The sequence below is a fragment of the Syzygium oleosum genome, unplaced genomic scaffold, assembly GCF_021117445.2.
Source record: "Syzygium oleosum isolate NSW1041296 unplaced genomic scaffold, Sole_v2.1 Sole_v2.41, whole genome shotgun sequence".
In the NCBI taxonomy this organism is placed as follows: domain Eukaryota; kingdom Viridiplantae; phylum Streptophyta; class Magnoliopsida; order Myrtales; family Myrtaceae; genus Syzygium; species Syzygium oleosum.
The window spans coordinates 2594444-2615710 of NW_026607525.1; the positions used below are offsets into that span (position 1 = coordinate 2594444).

Sequence of the window (21267 nt, forward strand, 5' to 3'; positions counted from 1 at the left end):
GCCTAAAAGTTCATCTAAACGACTCCAAATCGCTAAAAAACGTCATCAATCACTATTAGTGAGTATTGATCAGCGGCCCGTTTCCAAGCGTCCATCCAAATTTGAGCCGATTCGGAGTTGATCAATTCTAAGCTCCTTCGGAATTCACTGGACCAAGAGTAATCATGTTGCGCCAAGGAGCTTCAGAATCTTCAAGTTTCGAATCCAGATTATCTCCATTCTAAATATCTTGAACCATGATGCCGACAGCTTGTTTGAATTCCTTCGCTTTCGCTCGAGTGATCGGGCCTAGCAGATAGAACAACAGTCCCTAGCACTCCTCCTCGATAGGGTTCGATGTCCACATCATTCCTCCCTGTGCAAAGGATTTGCCCTCAAATCGCCACCTGCATCAAAAAGAGTCAAATCAGAAACATTGAAAGTAGCACTAATACCATACTCACCTGGAAGGTCAAGCTTGTAAGCATTATCGTTGAATCTTTCCAACACCATAAATGGTCCATCCCCTCGCAGTAGCAATTTAGAGTGTTGCTGTTTGGGAAAACGCTCTGTGCGCATATGAACCCAAACCCAATCGACGGGCTCAAACACTACTTTCTTGCGCCCTTTATTGGCTTGCTTTGCATACTGCTCTGTCTTAAGCTCAATATTCAGCCGCGTCTTCTCATGCAAAGTCTTCACAAATTCAGCTTTCTTAGCACCATCTAAATCCACACGCTAAGAATGTGCAAAGGGATTAAATCTAACGGAGTTAAGAGATTAAAACCATAGACAACCTCAAACGGTGTGAATTTAGTAGCGAGAATGCACGCTCCTATTATAAGCAAACTCAACATGCGGTAAACAATCTTTCCAAGACTTAATGTTCTTTTTAATGATAGCACGCAACAATGTCCCTAAAGTCCTATTAACTACTTCAGTTTGACCATCAGTTTGTGGATGACAAGTAGTAGAGAATAAAAGTTGTGTAGCTAACTTCTTCCACAATGTCTTCCAAAAGTAGCTTAGAAATTTAGTATCTCGATCAGAAACAATGGACCTAGGCATGCCATGCAAATGCACAACCTCACAAAAGAACAATTCAGCAACATTTGATGCATCATCAGATTTATGACAAGGTATAAAATGAGCCATCTTTGAAAATCGATCAACCACAAAAATAGAATCCTTGCCATGCTTAGACCTAGGCAATCCTAACACAAAATCCATAGAGATATCAACCCAAGGATGCGTCGGGATAGGCAAAGGTGTATACAAACCATGTGGTTTAATCGTAGACTTAGCCTGCTTACATGCGATACATCTCTCGCAAACTCGTGTGACATCTCGTTTCATGTGTGGCCAAAAAAAATGTTCATGCAACACTTCATAAGTCTTATTGATTCCAAAATGCCCCATTAAACCACCACTATGTGCCTCTCGCACTAACAACTCGTACAAAGAGCATCTAGGCAAACACAACTTATTTTCACGAAAGAGATATCCATCCTGCCTATAAAACTTTTCAAACACAGCATGCTCACAAGCTTCAAATACTCTTCCAAAATCATCATCGTCAGCGTATAAACCTTTGATATGCTCGAAATCTAGACACTTTGCTCCTAGAGTAGTTAGAATTGCGTACCTTCGAGAAAGTGCATCGGCTACCACATTTTCCTTACCTTTTTTGTACTTGATTACATATGGAAAAGTCTCAATGAACTCCATCCATTTGGCATGTCTTTTGTTCAACTTTTGTTGCCCCCTCAAGTACTTTAAGGTCTCGTGGTCGGTGTAGATCACAAACTCCTTTGGCCACAAGTAATGTTGCCAAGTCTCTAAAGCTCGCACCAAAACATACATCTCCTTATCGTAAGTCGGATAATTCAATGTCGCTCCGCTTAACTTCTCACTGAAATATGCTATGGGACGTCCTCCTTGCATCAACACAGCTCCAATTCCTGTACCAGAAGCATCGCATTCTATCTCAAAAGTAGTACCGAAATTCGGTAAAGATAACAAAGGAGCATTAGTCAACTTATCCTTTAACATATTGAATGCTCTCTCTTGCTCTTCTCCCCATGTGAAACCCACGTGCTTCTTGATAATCTCGGTTAAAGGTGCGGCGATGGTGCTGAAATCTTTTACAAATCTACGATAGAAACTGGCTAAAGCATGAAAGTTGCGCACCTCTCCTACTGTCTTAGGTGTCGGCCATTCACGAATTGCTTTCACTTTTTTTCATCAACCTGTATTCCATCAGCACCAATAACAAAGCCTAGAAATACTAACTTGTCAGTTACAAAACAGCACTTCTTTAGGTTAGCATATAATTGCTCAGCCCTTAAGACATGCAAAACAGCTCGCACATGCTCAATATGGTCATCAAGGCTTCGACTATATATCAGGATATCATCAAAATAGACAACTACAAATCGACTAATAAAAGCACGCAGAACATGATTCATAAGTCGCATGAAAGTAGTAGGTGCATTAGTTAAACCGAATGGCATGACTAACCACTCATATAACCCGTACTTGGTCTTAAATGCAGTTTTCCATTCATCCCCCTCTTTTATCCTAATTTGATGATAACCACTTTTCAGATCAATTTTAGTAAATATGCAAGCTCCATGCAATTCATCCAACATGTCATCTAGCCTAGGAATAGGATGTCGATACTTTACCGTTATGTTATTGATTGCTTGGCAATCAACACACATTCGCCAAGACCCATCCTTCTTTGGCACCAACAAAACAGGAACAGCACACGGGCTAAGAGACTCTCTCACATATCCTTGCTTTAGTAATTCGCTAACTTGCTGCTGAAGTTCCTTTGTCTCTTTAGGATTGCTTCGATATGCGGGTCGGTTAGGCAATGGTGCACCAGGAATCAAATCGATTTGATGCTCTATGCCTCGAATCAGTGGTAAACCTCCGGGGAAGTTCATCGGGAAAGACATCTTCAAATTCCCGCAACAAAGATACAACATGAACTTGGCAAATTCGGATCAAGTTCGTTTAGCGACATGATGCCTCCTTGTACAAAAGTACAAGTATCGGTCGGTCCAGAATCAAAGCTCTCCTCACTTCGCTCGATTTTGCATAGAAATTCTTTTCTCTTTTCTTTTCTCTCTCCTTTTCTCTCGATTTTTACCACTCTACTCTTATCTTCCTCTCCTTTTACTTGCGTCTCAGAGTTTCTATGCAGGCCCTCAGTTTTATCACTTTTTCTCTCTCTCTCTCTCTCTCAGCCTCACGTTGTAGTTTCAATTGATCTTCATACACCTCAATAAGTGTCATTGGCACCAATGTGTATGTCTTCTGATTTATCACCAATGAATATCGGTTAGTGTACCCGTCATGTTGTACCTTTCGATCATACTGCCATGGCCTACCAAGCAAAAGATGCCCTGCTTGCATAGGTATAACATCACACATCACATCATCCTTATATCGTCCTATCTCAAATGGAACTCGGACTTGCTTCGATACTTTTACTTCACCACTATCATTCAACCACTGCAATCTATATGGTCTTGGATGCTTTGTAGTCTTCAATCCCAACTTCTCCACCATGGTACCACTTGCTACATTTGTACAACTACCTCCATCAACAATCAAGCTACAAATCTTACCATTCACTAAGCATCTTGTATGGAACAAGTTATCGCGTTGCTGGTGATGCTCCTCCTCTTTGACTTGAACATTAAGAGAACGCCTAACCACCATCAATTCACCCTTTGCTGGCATCTCAACATCACTACAATCCTCTAATGGTGGCATGTCATCATTCTCTTCCTCCCTCTCACTTTCTGATTCAACATCATTATGTCCAGTCATGATCATCACCCTCCTATTAAGGGCACTGATTTGCCATATGACCCCTGCCCAAACACTTGAAACATTTAATATCACGAGTCTTAGTGTTAGGATTTTCAGTTTTACCTGAAGCCGGATTCGAACCAACTTTGCCATCCTTCTCCTTCTCCTTCAAAGTTTCAGTCTTGATATTGTTTCCCTTCCAATTCGGCTTCTCGTCTCTCTTCCAATTAGACTTCCAATTCGAGCTTGAACCTCCACCACTCTTGTAATTTCGATCCAACTTCAATTGCTGCTCAACTTTGATGGATTTGTCCACTAATTCCTCCAATTCAACGTAGTGTTGCAACTCTACCACCCTTGCTATATCTCGGCTTAAACCCCACAAAAATCGTGATATTGTGGCCTCACGGTCTTCCACCACATTAGCACGGATCATAGCAATCTCCATCTCTTTATGGTATTCTTCCATACTCCTATTACCTTGTGTGAGATTTTGTACTTATGGAACAAGTCTCTACGTGGTAATGACTAGGTATAAAGCGCCTCCCTCATCACCGCTTTCATCTCATCCCACGTTTCGTTGGTCTTTCACCATTGCGTCTCCGCTAGTCACAAGTTGATCCCATCAAATTATAGCATAATCAAGTGAATTCAACGCTGCAATTTTTACCTTTTTGAGCTCCGAATATCGCTGGCAATCAAATACCATCTCCATCCGTTTCTCCCATTCTAGATACGCATCAGGATCATTCTTTCCTTGAAAAGATGGAATCTTCATCTTGATGTTGCCAAGCTCATCATCTTCTCGACGTCTAAATCCTCGGTGTCCGTTTCTCCTCTCAAACCTCGCCATCTCGATCATTTTTCAGATCGGACATATGCATCATCAAATTGCCGCCATCTAGGTTGTGCCCTAGGCTCCTCTCGCTGATTTTGTGGCCTCCCTCGTGGTGGCTCTCGGTCATCTTCAAGTCTCGTCTCACATTTTGCAACTCGGTTGCTAAGTGCTTCAATTTGTAAACTCAATTGCTGGATGCCTACTAGAATCGCATCATCCCTTGGATAAGTGCGATCCTCCCTTTGATTCACACTTCTCTGGCCTGAGCTTGACATTTTTTTTTAAACCTGCAAGAAAATGTTAGAGATAAAAGAAATCTCACTAGTCACTCCCTTCACTTTTTCCGCTCAAAGTGTTTGTCACTCCTCTCGTGTTTAACTCAATTTCGGCTTTTTCTTTCCTCAATTAAACTCACACACTCTTGCCTTTTACCTCTCGTTTCCTTCTAGCAAGCTCTTTTTTTTTCAGACTTGAATCCAGTCTCACAAGCTCCTCACAACAATCGATAAACCACCAAGCAAAATCAAATTCAGCAATATACCGCTCAACTCAGCAATTCAACAAATTTTCGCGAGATTCGGATTCATTTTTAATTTCTGCTACTGAAATATTTTTTTTTCTATTCGGTCCAACTATCAATGATAAAAAAAAATGAGTCGTCCTCTTGAATTTTTTTTTTTGCTTTTTTTTTGGCTTTTTTTTTCTTTGCTTTTTTTTTAGCTTTTTTTTTTACGAACTCAAGTACAATATAAAAAAAACAACTAGGATTGAAAACCCTAAATCAAAATTGAAATCACAGCAAGAACAAATTCAGAACCCTAATTCGATTAATAACGAAACCCTAATTCTATAAACCCTAGATTGATGAATGAAAAGCAGTAAAAGTAGGATAACTAGACCTTGTAGAACCCGTCTCACGATACCGTATGATATGTATCTCGTGCGGAAGATGATCGTTCTACGAAGATCTCAGGAGTTACGAATTGCCGACCTCGACCCCCAATCGAACCTGTGATTGATAATCTCGGTATGAACGCGACCTGTTGACGAACCTGTGTCAACCAATCTATGCTATAACGCCATGAACAAGAGAATTCGCGATCTTGCTCGATAAGTTGAATTCGATCGCCACAAGGGAGCCTTGATAAGATCTAGTTCTCAAGAGAACTCAAGAAGAAAACTTCTCTATATAAAATTCTGCCTCTCTCTCTTAGAAATCTATAAGCAACCTTATATATGGTGCTAACCCTAATCCTAACCCTACTAGGATTAAAATTACAAAAATAACCTTAATTACTAAAAATTCGTCCAAAAATGGAAAAAGGCCTAAAAGTTCATATAAACGACTCCAAATCGCTAAAAAACGTCATCAAAGTATTGATCAGCGGCCCGTTTCCAAGCGTTCATCCAAATTTGAGCCAATTCGGAGTTCGTCAATTCTAAGCTCTTTCGGAATTCGCTGGACCAAGAGTAATCGTGTTGCGCCAAGGAGCTTCAGAATCTTCAAGTTTCGAATCCAGATTGTCTCCATTCCAAATATCTTGAACCATGATGCCGACAGCTTGTTTGAATTCCTTCGCTCTCGCTCGAGTGATCGGGCCTAACGGATAGAACAGCGGGTCCCTAGCACCTCCTCCTCGATAGGGTTCGATGTCCACATCATTGTGCAACCAAGATCCAAGGCATAATATAACCCTTTCTCATCCCTAAGAAAGACAAGAATTGGTATTAAATTCATCATTCATGGAAAGAAAGACAGCAAGCAAAAAACTAGGACGGTCACCGTTGAGAAGAACACCGCCTCTCTCTCTCTAGACTTGTCCTCATCTTTCTAGAGAACTCCAGCTTCTCTCCTCTCTCCAGAATGCTCCAGTCCTTTTCTTTGAGCAGACTTTTATGCAACTTGGCAAGTTGCTATATAAAATTATAATAGAAGTGTGTAGAATGTTGGCAAAGTCAGTTAATGCACCGACTTTGCAGCCTATAAATAGGAGCACTTGCTCCTTGGGCGTGAGTGTAGAGTGTTGTAGAGAGTGTGGTGTTGTCTAGTGAGTGGTGTAAGTAGAGAGAGCGTGGGTGTGCAGAGAGGAAAGAAAAGAGTGAGGCAAACACTCTTGTGTGGGCATTGTGAGAGAGCATCTTGTGAAGTTCCCAAACAAAATATTGAGTGGGTGTTGAGTGATCTTCCTATAATAAAAATGAGTGTTTATTTTAAGTGAGTTTCCATTTGATACTCATCAGTCACTAGGTTCTCGAGGACCGCCCTCGAAGACCAAACTTTCATTCCAAAATTCAAAAAGGCCCTCGACGCTGAGTGTCGTTTCAAATACCAGAGATGTTATACATAGTTTTGCAGGGGAAGCATCAAACACTTGAGGCTGATATCAGCTTCTTTCGTCGATTATCATCAGTGCACCAGAATGAGTCTAAACAGTCCAGAATGCCATGTCACCTCTCAGAATCAAGCACAAATTGGGTTTCAGTCGACAAATGCACAAAACTGCCTTAACAATTAATCTTCTCACGCCATGAAAGGACTAGGAATCATTTGAACCAAAAAGAAATAAATTCAAACTGACTAAATACGGCAATGCTTGTCTTCCCTTTCAGCACCATGACCGCCCGAAATTCAAACGGAGCCATAGACTACAAAGACAGTGAACCATAGTCCAAGATCGTCCCATTTTGACTTTCCTCTATGAATGATTGAGAAAGCAAGGTCTCTCTATCATTTATCAGCTCTTTGTTAATCAAACACCTATAGTCAATTAAATTTCAGCAGGTCAATGAAGAACACGGTTTCCAACAAGTCAATCAAGAACAAACTGCAATTGACGTTCTACAAAATAGTCATCCTGAACAAAAACATTTAGAAGCAAAGATATGAGCGAAAGTCACCAATGCTATCTTGTTGAACTTCAAAGGTGTAACTCTAATATCAAATGTTGAGTTGTGGAAGCGTGACTCAAATATCAAATTATTGAGGAAGACATGCAAGGCTCGCTTCAAGAAAACACTCTTATTAGTGGAGGCGCTCTCTTACAATGTTGGTTGGAAAAACTCTTACGCAAACACTTGTGTGCCAAGCACACTCTCGCACTCTCACTTATGGGAGTGTAAGAATTAGACTGTAAGTTTGAGCTTGAGTTTTGCTTATTCTTTAACTCTAGAATAGCGTTTGTATTTATAGAGTTTATCTACTAGCTGTTACAATAATTACATAAGATAAAAAGGGAAAATTCGAAATAAGGGCCTAAAGTGTCATCATTTTTTCAAATAAGGGCTTGAAGTAAACTTTGTATCAAATAAGGACTTGAAATGCCCTCATTTTCTCAAATAAGGACCCGAAGTAGGTTTTGTATCAAATAAGGGTTTGAAGTGGCTATTTTTGTTTCAAAGAAGGGCCTAACTTTCTAAATGGTAGGGGCATTTACGCCTTTTAACTTTTTTTGAATTCCTTTACTTTCTTTTGTTTTTCTTCCTTTTTTCTTTCTTCTTTTTTCTTTTTCTGGTTTCTCTTTGTTCTTCACCAGTGGCCGGCCGGATCTAGTGAGGGCCGGCTAGCCCATGGTCGACGAGGGTGACCTCGCCCCCTCGCCAGATCTAGGCAAGGGCCACCCTCACTAGCAACAGGCGAGGGTCGCCTCACCAGCTACCGGCGAGGCTGCCCTCGAAAGCCACAAGCTAGGGCCGGCCTCGCTTGGGCGATGGGTGGTCGACGAGGGTGGCCCTCGCTAGATCGGGCGAGGGCGACCCTTGCCCAGCCGTTATCGGGCATCGCAGGTGGCCAGGACAAAGAGAAGATCAAAAAAGGAAAAAAAGAAAAGAAAGGAAAAAAAACGAAAAGGAAAAAAAAAAGAAAAGAAAGAAAAAAAGAAAAAATTAAAATTATTTAAAATTAAAATTATTTTTGGACGAAAATACCCTTGACCTTGCCGGTCACCATCCGGAATATTTCCCCGTCCAGTGACTGGCAAAGTTAGGCCCTTATTTGAAACTCTCATGGCCACTTTAGACCCTTATTTGAGACTGACATGCCACTTCAGGTCCTTATTTGACACAAAGTCCACTTCAGGCCCTTATTTGAGAAAATGATGGCACTTCATGCTCATATTTGGAAATTTCCCAAATAAGAATGGACTAATTCAAAATAACATAACAACTAGTTTACTACCATAAACTTGTACCTCTAATCCCATTGTGGTGATAAATTTGTGAGATGCCCTCTCTACCTTCTTAGCATTAACCACAACATGGTTGGTATTTCTTGGAGAGAAATGGCTCGGCTACCTTCCAGTCCAAGCTATTAAGAACAAAACAATATTCCAGTTAAAATGGCACTTATTATTTAAGTACATAGTCACTTACTTAAAAGTGAGGTCAAGAGTACCTTTTTAGTTGTGGCGTTGTTACGATTTATCTTCATGACAAGTTGGTTGGCTCTCTCTGTTCAACTATCTCTTTATCCTGTTCATTACAAATGAAGTAATAAGATATGGACACAAACAAAGACTAGAGACACAAAATGAATAAACCTTACCTTTTTCTTTTGTTTCAATAGACAATTTCTTGAGTTGTGGCCTTGCTTGAAGCACAAATGGCATGTGATTTTTGTGCCCTGTCTTGACACTTTGAATCCATTTTTTAGATTCTCCTTCCTCTCTTATCATTTTCTCTTTAGACCTACCAGGCGTAATCCGAGGCGTTGGTGCCACCAAAGGTTTCTATCGCTAGAAGGGGAAAGGTTATTTGTAACAACCCGGTCCAACGAGGGTGGAGAGTGGTCGTCGGTGCCAAAGGGCTCGGATAAAGAGCAGCTCCTGACAAGTTTCTAGGATGATGAAGGGGGTAAGAATGAACCGAATTGTACGCCGAACAGGAAGAGAGCGCGCTTGTGATATATATGTGAAAAGCGGAATTAACTCACGAAGGCGCTTTTTGATGTAACGGCAATGCTTAGTTTTGGAACTTCAAAGTTAAGTGTGCTAAGGTGGGAGCACTACCAGGATGAGTAACCTTTTGGGAAAGTGCCCACCTATACGTCAAAGAACAAAACCATGAGGCTCGGTATGGGACGGGCCAAAGCGGACAATACGCTAGGTGAGTTAAATCCATGGCGTCACAATATGGTATCAGAGCAGGATCCCCTCCGATAAGTGTGTGGTTCAAGGACAAAGTGGAAGTTGGTAGGCTTATAATTACCCGATCCGACGAGAGCGGGGAGTGGTCGCTGAGGCCTAAGGGCTCAGACATGGAGCTATTCTGGCAGGCTTCTAAAATGAAAAAATGGGGCAAGATTGAACCGAATTGCACATCGAATAAGGAGAGAGTGTGCCTGGGATATATATATATATATATATATATATATATATATATATATGAAACTGAAATTAACTCACGGAGGCGCCGTTTGATGAAACGGCAGTGCTTAGTTTCGGAACTTCAAACTTAAGCATACTCAGGTGGGAGCACTACCAAGATGGGTAACTCTTGATAAAGTGTCTATCCGTATGCCAAAGGACAAAACTACGAGGCTTTGTATGGGACGGGCCAACGTAGACAATACCTTGCTTTGGAACTCCAAAGTTAAGCGTACTCAGATGGGAACACTACCAAGATGGGTGACCTCCTGAGAAAGTGCCTAGCTATATGCCAAATGATAAAATCGTGAGGCTTGGTATAGAATAGGTCAAAGTCGACAATACCACAAGTGAGTTAAATCCAAGGTGTCACAATCACCATTCATTGCTTCCAAGTAGTGATTGCGTGTCTTTAAATAGATATCCATCTTGTACCAATGGGCGACAAAGTTTCTATCTCCTTCCCTTTGAATAAAATGACACAGATCAAATTAGGGCATGGAATCTAGGGGTGAGCATCGGTCCAGGGTTGACCTTGGACCGACCCTGGACCGGCCCAACCCTGCCGGTCCTGGTCCGGTTCCCAGGGGGACTGGGTCGGTCCTTGGTCCTGCGATCCCTGGACCAGCACTGTGCGGGTTGGTCCTCGGTCCGGATAGTTTAGGGTCGGTCCAACCCGGACCAACCCGAACTATATATATTATATATAATATATCTGAAATATATTATATATATATTATATATTTAATATATTATTTATAATTTTTTTATGTAGAGAACCCAATTGAAATTGTGAAATGTGTGAAAAACTCGACCAAAAAAGAAAAGGTGGGAAAATTTTCTCACCTCTCACGTGTCCAAACGGTGTTACATCTGTTACCCACGGCGTTATCCTCGACAACTTCTCTCTTTAGTCTTTCCTGTACAGTCTCAGAGACTCTCTTTAGTCTTTTTTCACGCCTCTCACGCGTCTAAAACCCTCAGTCCTCCTCTGGTAGTGGTACTGACAACATCTTATGATCTTCTCTTTTAGTCTTCCTTGTAAAGTCTCTTTAGTCTTCAGAGTCCAGACTCTCCATTTTGCCAAAATCGAAGAAAAAAACTTCACACTCACCCCGTTCGACGCTCGCCTCTGTCCTCTCGACACTCGCGCCACTCGCCGCGCTCGCCTCGCTCGCCGCTCGTCGCTCGAGCAGGTGAGTCTTGACTCAAAGGGTGAGTCTGGAGTTTATGGGTTGAAGCGCTCGCCGCTCGTCGCTCGAGCGAGTGAGTCTTGACTCAAAGGGTGAGTCTGGAGTTTATGGGTTGAAGCGCTCGCCGCTCGCCGCTCGTCGCTCGAGCGGGTGAGTCTTGACTCAAAGGGTGAGTCTGGAGTTTATGGGTTGAAACTGGTTATTTTTGAGTTGATTGTTGGGGTCATTGATTGTTGTTAAATATGTAATGGTATTTATAGTTTGGTTGCACAGCGCCACATTGTCGATGATATGTAATTTGAAGTAGTAAGTTTTCCTTTTCAAGGAGTACAAAAAAAAAACAAAAAAATTACCAATTGGTCCCGGGTTGACCCTGGAACCGGACCGAACCCATTGGGTCGGTCCGGTCCTTGGTCCCAGGCTTAATAGGGTCGGTCCTCGGTCCCAAAAATTGAGGACCAACACTGTGTGGGTTGGTCCTGGGGTTAGGGGGTGGACCGGCCCAACCCGGACCATGCTCACCCCTAATGGAATCCCACTTAAATCCCACGCCTTGCATGAGTTGTTTCTTATGTCAACTACTAGTTAATCGTTGCTATGGCGCATTTCAAATCCATCTTCTCCATTCTAAAGCACATGACAAAAGGTACTTTCCCTTTTTATTGCCTTCTAACTTCCTTAATATCCTTGGCGCAATGTCGCTTTTCCATCTTTGACATCCATCTCCTTTTTTCACCCACTCTTGTCAATATCTTCTCCCCAATAACCTCAAGCATAGATAGGATAGACATGTGTCGAGCTTCCATTATCGATCCATTAGATGCTTATGACAAGTTACTGTCCACAATATTTGACTTGCATGTAATTTTAAAGTAAGCCTTGAACCAATATTTCGGAGCAATCCTCATCAAGTCAACCTTTCATGTCTTGCTCATCTTATCCAATTCTTCGAGCTGCTCTGCGTATTGCGGGATTTGTCCAAAATTGATTGTGACACTCGTGGTTTCATCATACTGCACGTGTGCTTTTCCTTCTAACAGCTTCTTCTATATCTAGTTCTTCGTCACTCATGACAGGGCTCCAATTAGAGTCACTTGAATCAAAGTATTCAGCATCTGTGGACTTCCAAAGCAAATGCTTTAATTCATGCAGGTCAAGTATTTGATATGTCTTTTGATATAACTCTTTGGTTTGTTAAAATAAGTTTGCCACAGAAGCATTAGGAGTAGTAAACAAAAGTCCCTGTCTCGTGTGTCCACAGGTGCTTGAAGCACGCCATAGGCTTTGTTTCTGTCTGTTGTTGAGATCTGTGATAATCTTCTCCATAGTCTATGATGATATCCTCTCTCTCACTCTCTCTCTCACATCAATGAGTCAGTGGAATCTTATCTTTTCTGGTTAATGATTTGTTTTGACTCTATTTGACCGTGCTATATGCAATCTTCAATACTCAAATCAATTTTTTCAGACTCGTTCTTTAGTGCAAACTCTCATAGGAGTTTATATTCTAATGTGCAGAAAGCACTCTCTTAGTGGAATTACTTATCGTTTCAACCTCCACTAGCGACTGAACTAAAGTAAATTGCTGAATACCGATAGTTGGACACGTAACTGCTGTTAGTTGAGACACAGTATCCAGTCTAGAATCTGGAATTAGTTCAGATACCACTGGTAACTTTAGCCAGAGATGGATTATTTATGGGAATCATGTCAGATTAATGGTAATCTTAGACGAACAATAGTATGATCACCCAGGTTTAGCAATGAATTTGTTGCTGCCGTGTTTGAAATGGGTAGTTCAACGCTCGTGTTCTCTGTGACTTTACTGCGATTGGACAGTAGAATTCCAACTATCTTGACTAATACAAGAGCGTGATTATTGAGGCTCCATTACGCATGCTTGGAAGACGAGCGCATTAATTGATACTGCATGTAAGTGAGTAGAACCGCCCTTTGATCTTTGCCGGGTTTTTCTGCTTTAGTTTACACTAGATGCTCATTATCTGTCATATATTACCGTCTCGAAATGCATTGAAGCGTGTCATGTTGACACGGGTAACACATTTACATGTTTAACTAAGCATGTCTAAGCGTGTGGATGATGGTAACTTGTGTAATATGCGCTGGCAAGATTCCTAGCAATGAGGATTGGTTCAGTTCAATCGTGTGGGGCTCAATGGAACCAAGTTTTATCTTCCTTACCCATTTAGAATGCTCGACCCGTCATTGCCGGATCACACTATGGAAAATTTGCACTTGCACTCGGCTCCACCAAAGACCAATTTGCTCATCATCCAGAGGGCGAACATCAGGAAACAAATTGAAAGCTGTGACATTGGAGAATAGGAGGGCATGGCGAAGATTCAAAGGTTGGCCAACAGGATCAATCGGAATCATTCAGGTTGTTGTCTTGCCAATTCAGGGAACGCAAGAAACTTTAGTGGGTTGCAACAACTACAAGCACAAACGTTGGTGGGTTGCAACAAAGACTTACTTTTTCATGAAGACTAAGAAACAAAGACTTGTTTTTTCTCCTTGAGTGAAAATAATAGTCAAATCAGAATTGAGTACAAAATGGTTGTTGCGATCGCTCAGAACAAACGGACTTAATGGACACTCTTGACTACATAAATTTCAGAAATTTTGGAGCTTCATTGCATTATGCAACAATTTCTGCAGCCCAACTACATCTCATTTAATAAATTTTATGATTTTTGGTGTATTTTATCTTATCTTATCTTTTTTGCTAAACGTTCCTTTTGGCTCTGAGAAGGTCCTTGTATATAGGATTTTATTAGAAAGTCTTGCTCAGCATTAATTACGAAAGTGAGCTAACTTGAGTTGGTGAAGGAAGGGTTAATACCATTAAAAATTCCAAGCTGATACCTTACGACACATTTACTTTAAACTAAATTCCGTTTCACAAAAACTCCTAAATTTGGAATCCGTGATACATTTACCTTAAACTAATTTTTCGTCACAACAAAAAAAAATCTAAACTGGTACCGTGGCCCAAATCTACTATCGGTGAATATTCTATTCAATATCCCGTTACAATAAATACATGTCAATACACATCACAGATGATTGTAAGATGGATCCCACATGGCGGCTGAATATAAGACAGATCCGACTTGGAAAATGACAGAACCGATGTGGAAAATCCACGTATGTTGACATGTATGTATTTTAACAGAAGGTAGATTTGGGTCAAGGGTACCGATTTGGAATTTTTCATGAGGCGAAAATTAGTTTGAATAAATGTGTCATGGAGGTTCTATTTAAGGATTTTTATGGGACGAAAATTAGTTTGGGGTCAACGTGTCATGGAAGTACTGTGTTAAATATGTCTTGAATTTTATGTACTCGGTCCGGTTCATCACTCGACCCGACATATTTTTTGCGCGACTCGAAAGTGGAGAAAAAATTGAGATTTGGTTCGTGACGCGGAGGGTTGGGCCGATAGGCCCAACTCGGAGCAAGCGAACAAATCTCTATGGCGGTCCGCCCGAGCTAGAACAAGCGAACAAATGTCTCCGGGGGTTCGGGGGTGTCGCCTCCGAGGAAATTTTTTGGGGAGCCCTATTTATACCGAGGCCAGATTTTCTCATTGGAATACAGAGAGAATTTTGTTTACAGAGAGTTTTGTGAGCCGTGAGCTTTTGTCGTTATTTCGACTTCTGAAAACTGTACTCTCTTTGATTATAGTGGAATCTTGTCTTGCCTCGTCCGTGGACGTAGATCACCTTGTGGTTGAACCACGTAAATCCCTGTGTTCTGTATTTTTTTTTCAGTGTCTGTTACTTACATACTGGTTTGAGATTTTCAATGGTATTAGCCCGCGAAGGAATTGGAAGTTCACGCCTCGGAAAACATCAGCATCTCAATATAAATTTCACAGCAAGACATAATCATAAGGAAGCAATTTTTAAGAATCTTTAATGTCAATTAATTTCAATGCAAAACCTAATCAGATGAAAGCAGTTTCTAGATATTTGTAAGTATCTCACTGTCATCCTTAGCTAATGTCTTCCTTAGCAAAACCACTGATCATGACGCACCCAAGGGAAAGGGCGGGAGGGAGAAAAACATAACCAAAACATAGTAACTCCTGTCGTGGATGTTAGGTTTAACTCGATTAAAACGGCTTTCTGCTTTGATGATCGACTCTTTTTTCTCTTAGTAGTTTCTTTTTAGTAGGTAGAGTTTCATATCATCCACCTTATTTTTTAAAAAGAGTCCATTTGTAGGGCTAGGGATCATCTGTTTCTACACTCTTTAGAAGCACCGCATGTTTTGGATTGGATATATGTGTTTGCCTCAAGTTTTTGAAGCGTGAAAATTCCGATAATTTAGATTATCAGTTTAACTCAGAATCTCATCATTTAGTCGGTCATGGTGATGTAAGAAGATGGTTAAAAATTGACTGAAAAGAGTCTTTTGTTAGACATTATTAAGTCATTACTACTTGTTGAGTGTACGTGTGACCAAAGTTCTTGCTATATCATATAATGGGACCGCAAATAGATTAACTATATTTGGTTAGACCGGCTTACATGTTGTTGTCTTAATTTTCTAGTTTCCTCCGCCAAAAACAACTAGTAAAAGTGCCAAATACCTCATTGAAACCCCACCGATGAATGAGATTTCACGTGTTACACATAACTTTCTTCAACGAGTCAAATGGACAGTTCTCAATTTTCGCCCATACTATTATCCAAAATTGATCGCGACACTCGTGGTTTCATCATACTGCACGTGTGCTTTTCCTTCTAGCAGCTTCTTCTATATCTAGTTCTTTGCCACTCGCGACAAAGCTCCAATTAGAGTCACTTGAATCAAAGTATTCAGCATTTGTGGACTTCCAAAGCAAATGCTTTAATTCGTGTAGGTCAAGTATTTGATATGTCTTTTGATATAACCCTTTGGTTTTGTGAAGAATAAAGTAGAAAAGAGAATTTTTGTATATTTCTGTGTGTCTAATACTGATGATACATGAGCCTATTTATAGGCTATTCTAGATAACTATCTAAAACAACAAAATATTACAATATCAAAATAACATCAAATAGAATCAATCAGGGAGGATTGATATCTCTAACATATATCTCTCAATCGGGGAGGATTGATAGCTCTAGGATTAATATCTCTAACATCCCCCCTCAAACTCAAGGTAACATAGAAGAGGTCAACAGGAGTTTGGAAAAGAGATCTTGAAAACATCTGGGTGGATGTGCTTTAGTGAAAACATCTGCCATTTGATCAACCGATGTAATGGGAACATGATGAATAATACCACGATGCACATGAGAGCGTATGAAATGACAATCTATTTCAATATGCTTGGTACGCTCATGGAAAACATCATTATGTGCTATTTGGATAGCACTTCGGTTATCACAATAAATGATCGTTCCACCATTTTGATGGATTCCCATGTCTTCCAATAACCACCGCAACCATAGTAATTCTGATGTTGTATCAGCAAGAGCACAATATTCTGCTTCAGTACTTGATCGGGTGATGGTAGTCTGTTTCTTGCTTCACCAGGAAATAAGAGACTTTCCTAAGAAGAAGCAGTAGCCTGTAGTAGATTGACGATTAAGAGGATCGTCAGCCCAGTCAGCATCAGAATAAGCTATCAACTCTAAGCTTGAGTTAGTAGAAAAGTGAAGACCGTGAAATAAGGTACCCTTGACATAGCGAAGAACAGCAAGCAAAGTGAGTTGTTCGCGGCGCGGTCATATATTGACTTACGATATGAACAGATAATGTTATGTCGGACGGATAACAATGAGGTATACAAGACTACCAACCATCTGTCGATAAAGCGTAGGATTTGGAAGAGGAGTGCCATCTTTGTCATCAAATTTGGCATTAGTCTCAATGGGGGTTGTAGCAGTTTTGTCATCGGTAAGTCCAGCTCGAGAAAGAAGATCAGTGGCATATTTTGCTTGAGAAAGATTATAGCCAGAGGAATCTGACGTAATCTCCAGACCTAGAAAATAACTGAGCCATCCGAGATCCTTCATTTCAAATTGTTGACTCAAATACTGCTGAAGTTTCATAATACCATTATGATCATCGCCAGTAATAACCATGTCATCCACATATAATAATAGCAGAATATACCCATGAGATGTTTGTTGAACAAAGAGTGCATTGTCATAGGGACTGGACGTAAAACCAAGACGTTCCATGGTGGAACTAAACTTAGAATACCATGCACGAGGAGCCTGCTTCAGTCCATATAATACACGGCGTAGGCGACACACTTTATTAGGAGTGTGAGGATATCCAGGAGGAGGCTCCATATAGACTTCTTCAGTGAGATCACCATTGAGAAATGAATTTTTGACATCCATCTAAAACAGAGGCCAATGCTTAATAGCAAAGAACAAAGAAGGGAGGTCGCGAATGTAAGTAAGACGTGCAACTAGAGCAAACGTCTCATCATAGTCAATGCCATATTCCCGAGTGAAACCTTTTGCTCCTAGTCTAGCTTTGTAGCGTTCAACTGTACCATCTGCCTTGGTTTTGATCTTGTACACCCATTTACAACTTATAGCCGACTTTTCAGGAGGCAAATCAATCAAATCTTAAGTACGAGATTTTTCTAATGCTTGCAACTCATCCACCATTGCTTGCTGCCAAAGAGGATTAGTACGAGCTTCTCTATATGTGCGAGGCTCGTGAAAAGAAGCAATTGTAGAATAACAATGAAAATCACGAAGTCAAATAGAAGGTTGACTTACACGGGTGGAACGACGAATAGGAGAAGAAGAATCCGCGGATGGCACAGACATGTCAGGATCTGCCGAAGTAGGATTTCCAGAAAGACCTGCATCAAGATTAGGAGAGGGCAATTCCAAAGAGGAAGAATCGATTGTGTCATCTTTTGGAAAATGATGGACAGAAGGATTGGTGAAGAAATGGACAGTTGGAACAGTAGGGGAGAATTCAAAAGGACGGACAGACAAAAACATCTTATGTTCCCAAAATGTAACATGACGAGACACACGAAGACGATTAGAGATAGGATCCCAACATCTATACCCTTTATGCTCAATGCCATATCCAAGGAAGCAACATAGACGAGCACGAGATTCTAACTTCGTGCGTTCTTTAGGGAGAAGATGGACAAAACATGCACTTCCAAAAACTCGAAGTAGACTGTAATTGGGAACTCTATCATGCAAACGCTCGTAAGGAGAAATGTTACCTATAATAGGTGACGGAATACGATTGATAGTATATACAGCAGTATGACAGGCCTCTCCCCAAAACTATTCTGGACAAGATGCTGAGATTAAAAGAGTTCGTATGATATCTAAGATATGTCTGTGTTTACGCTCTGCTCAACCATTTTGTTTAGAAGTTCCTGGACAAGAACGGTGAATGACAGTACCATTCTGAGAAAGAATTCTAAGGAACTCTCTGTCCCTATATTCCATGGCATTATCGATACGAAAAACTTTGATATCTCGAGAAAATTGTGTTTTGATCATGGCAGCAAAGTTACCATAGATATGAGTAAGTTCAAATCGATTCTTCATAAGATATAGCCATGTAAAACGAGAATAATCATCCACAAAAATCACAAAGTAACGAGATCCACCCATAGTGGGAGTAGGAGATGGTCCCCAAATATCTGAATGAATGAGATCAAATGGAGCATAAGAGACAGAGTCACTAATATTAAATGGTAAAGCATGATGTTTTCCCAATTTACAAGGCAAGCAATCAAAATTTTTATTGTCAACGGAACCTAAATGACCACTTAAAATCAAGGGACTTAATCTAGAATAAGAAGGATGACCCAAACAAGAATGCCAAGTTTCACATGATACTGTGGCAGCACAACGAATGAAGGAATTGGGAAGCTTTAACGAAACAAGTTTAAACAAGCGACCCACTTTACGTCCTGTCTCAATTGTCTGTCCCGTCCATGGATCCTGCACAAGACAACCATTTGAAGAAAAATTAATTTCAAAACCAAGTTCACATAGCTGTCCCACAGATATCAAGTTTAATGAGAGTTTGGGAACCATAAATGTATCGGGCAAGGATAATGTGGACGTCAAAATGTTCCCTGTATGACTCACTAGCATCTTAGAGTTATCAGTGGTATGAATAATAGGTGCTTGTGAAGTTTATGATTTTGACTTGAATAAATGGGAGTTGGAGGTCATGTGATTACAGCAGGCAGAATCAAAGAACCACAAATCAGAAGTACCTGGATTAACCGACAGAGCAGAGGAGTTAGGTACAGAGGAGCTAGAAGTACCAAATTCTTGAATAATGGAATGGACTGTGGATCGAAGATCATCTAATGATAGAGTAACTGATGAATGGTTGAAAGAATCCTCAATGGTAGCAATAGAAGTGGATGAGCGCACATGCGGACCTTTGAACCGAGATCGGCTATTTGTTCCCATAGGTTGCTTAGGTTGTAGCTGATAACAATTGGATGCACGATGACCAAGTCGACGGCAGTGCGTACAGTAAGGCTTTCGCCATGAGGAAGAACCAGAAGTGGCAAATACTACATCTGTAGGAGTGGAGACTGATAGAGTAGCACGTTGTGCTTTTAAAGTAGCTAGTCAAGTCTCTTCGGTCAACAGAGACAACTGCCTCAAGACGAGGTCAAGGATCTCGATGCAAAAGTGAAGCTCGCACAGGTTCAAACTCATCACTAAGTGCCATCAAAAATTGCATTACACGCATTCGATCATGATATTCCATAAACATGCGGGCATTACTAGTTGACTCCCATTTAGGCTCAGATAAGGCTAGCTGATCCCATATAGCATGCATCGAAGATAAAAAATCATTAATAGACTGACCTGTCTCCTGATGCATGCGATGTAAATTCCGTAATAGTTGATATTGATGAGCAATATCTGATGTGGAATAACGACTGGCAAGAAGATCCCAAGCTTCCTTTGCTGTATCTAGTCGACCAAACTGAAGTTTGATAGATGGAATTGAAGTGTTTCAAATCCACGTGAGTATCTGATGATTCATGCTATCCCACTCCTCCAATCGTTCAGTAAATTTGTCATCAGCCTCACCAGTAGCTTGAACAGGCTCATGAATATCTCCAGTGACGTAACGCCAAAGCTTACGTCCTTTTTAAAAACTTGACATTTCTTGAGTCCATAAGATATAGTTTGATCCATTCAAGATGGTCTGAATGGGTACTGAGACTTCTAATTTTTCAATGATATGTAATGAACTAGAATATAACCAATATAATGAATTCTGCGAAAACCGATATTTCCAAGGCTAATATTGACAAAATAAGGCCAAAAATGGATTCAGGACGTCGAAATACCTTAGGAACCGGTCTGAAAATGCCAAGAACCAGTCCAAAAGAGATCGAACCGATCTGAAAATAGATAAATCGTTCTGGTCAACGTCCAGTCAACGCAGGTCAACGTCAGGTCAACTCCGGTCAAGGGTCGGTCAGCGCTGTTATGACGTGGCAGATGACTTGGCAGTGACGTGTCGCTGACGTCATAGGATGACGTCACTAGTTCGAACCGCGGATTTTGCGCGGCGCGTGGATCTCACACGCAGAGGATCTCGGAGGCGCGTGAGGGCGCGTGGAGAGCTTTCCGGCGACGTTCGTTGCTGTTCTGGACTCGTCGGAGGATGGAGAACCTATCTATGATGTTTGTTTTGGATTATATCCAACTATTGACATCGGAAAAGGAACTTACAGTCGACGGCATCGGAGGGCCTGTGACGTGGTGGCGCGTGGCAGCGCGTGCGGAGGTTTTCCGAGTCTATTGGTGACGAAATTGAAGAGTCTGACTAGTTTTGGGGCAGCGAGTCTAACGATAGTGTTTGACTTTTGAAATAAGCAAAGAGACTTTCTGAGCAGCAATTAAGACGACAGTTCGGCGTCCGTCCGGCGGAGAATGGATATCCCGCGTGGTTGTGGCTACTAGTTTAAAAACACCGTGGCCGCTTCCTCAAAAAAAAAATATAGGCTTTGATACCATGTGAAGAATAAAGTAGAAAAGAGAATTTCTATATATTTTTGTGTGTCCCATACTGATGATAC

At 41.0% G+C, this 21267-nt stretch overlaps 1 pseudogene; it reads right to left on the minus strand.

The window, feature by feature from the left end:
• Positions 1-374: 374 nt before the first annotated feature.
• Positions 375-19633, minus strand: LOC115665635 (uncharacterized; annotated as a pseudogene).
• Between the last annotated feature and the right edge of the window lie 1634 nt (positions 19634-21267).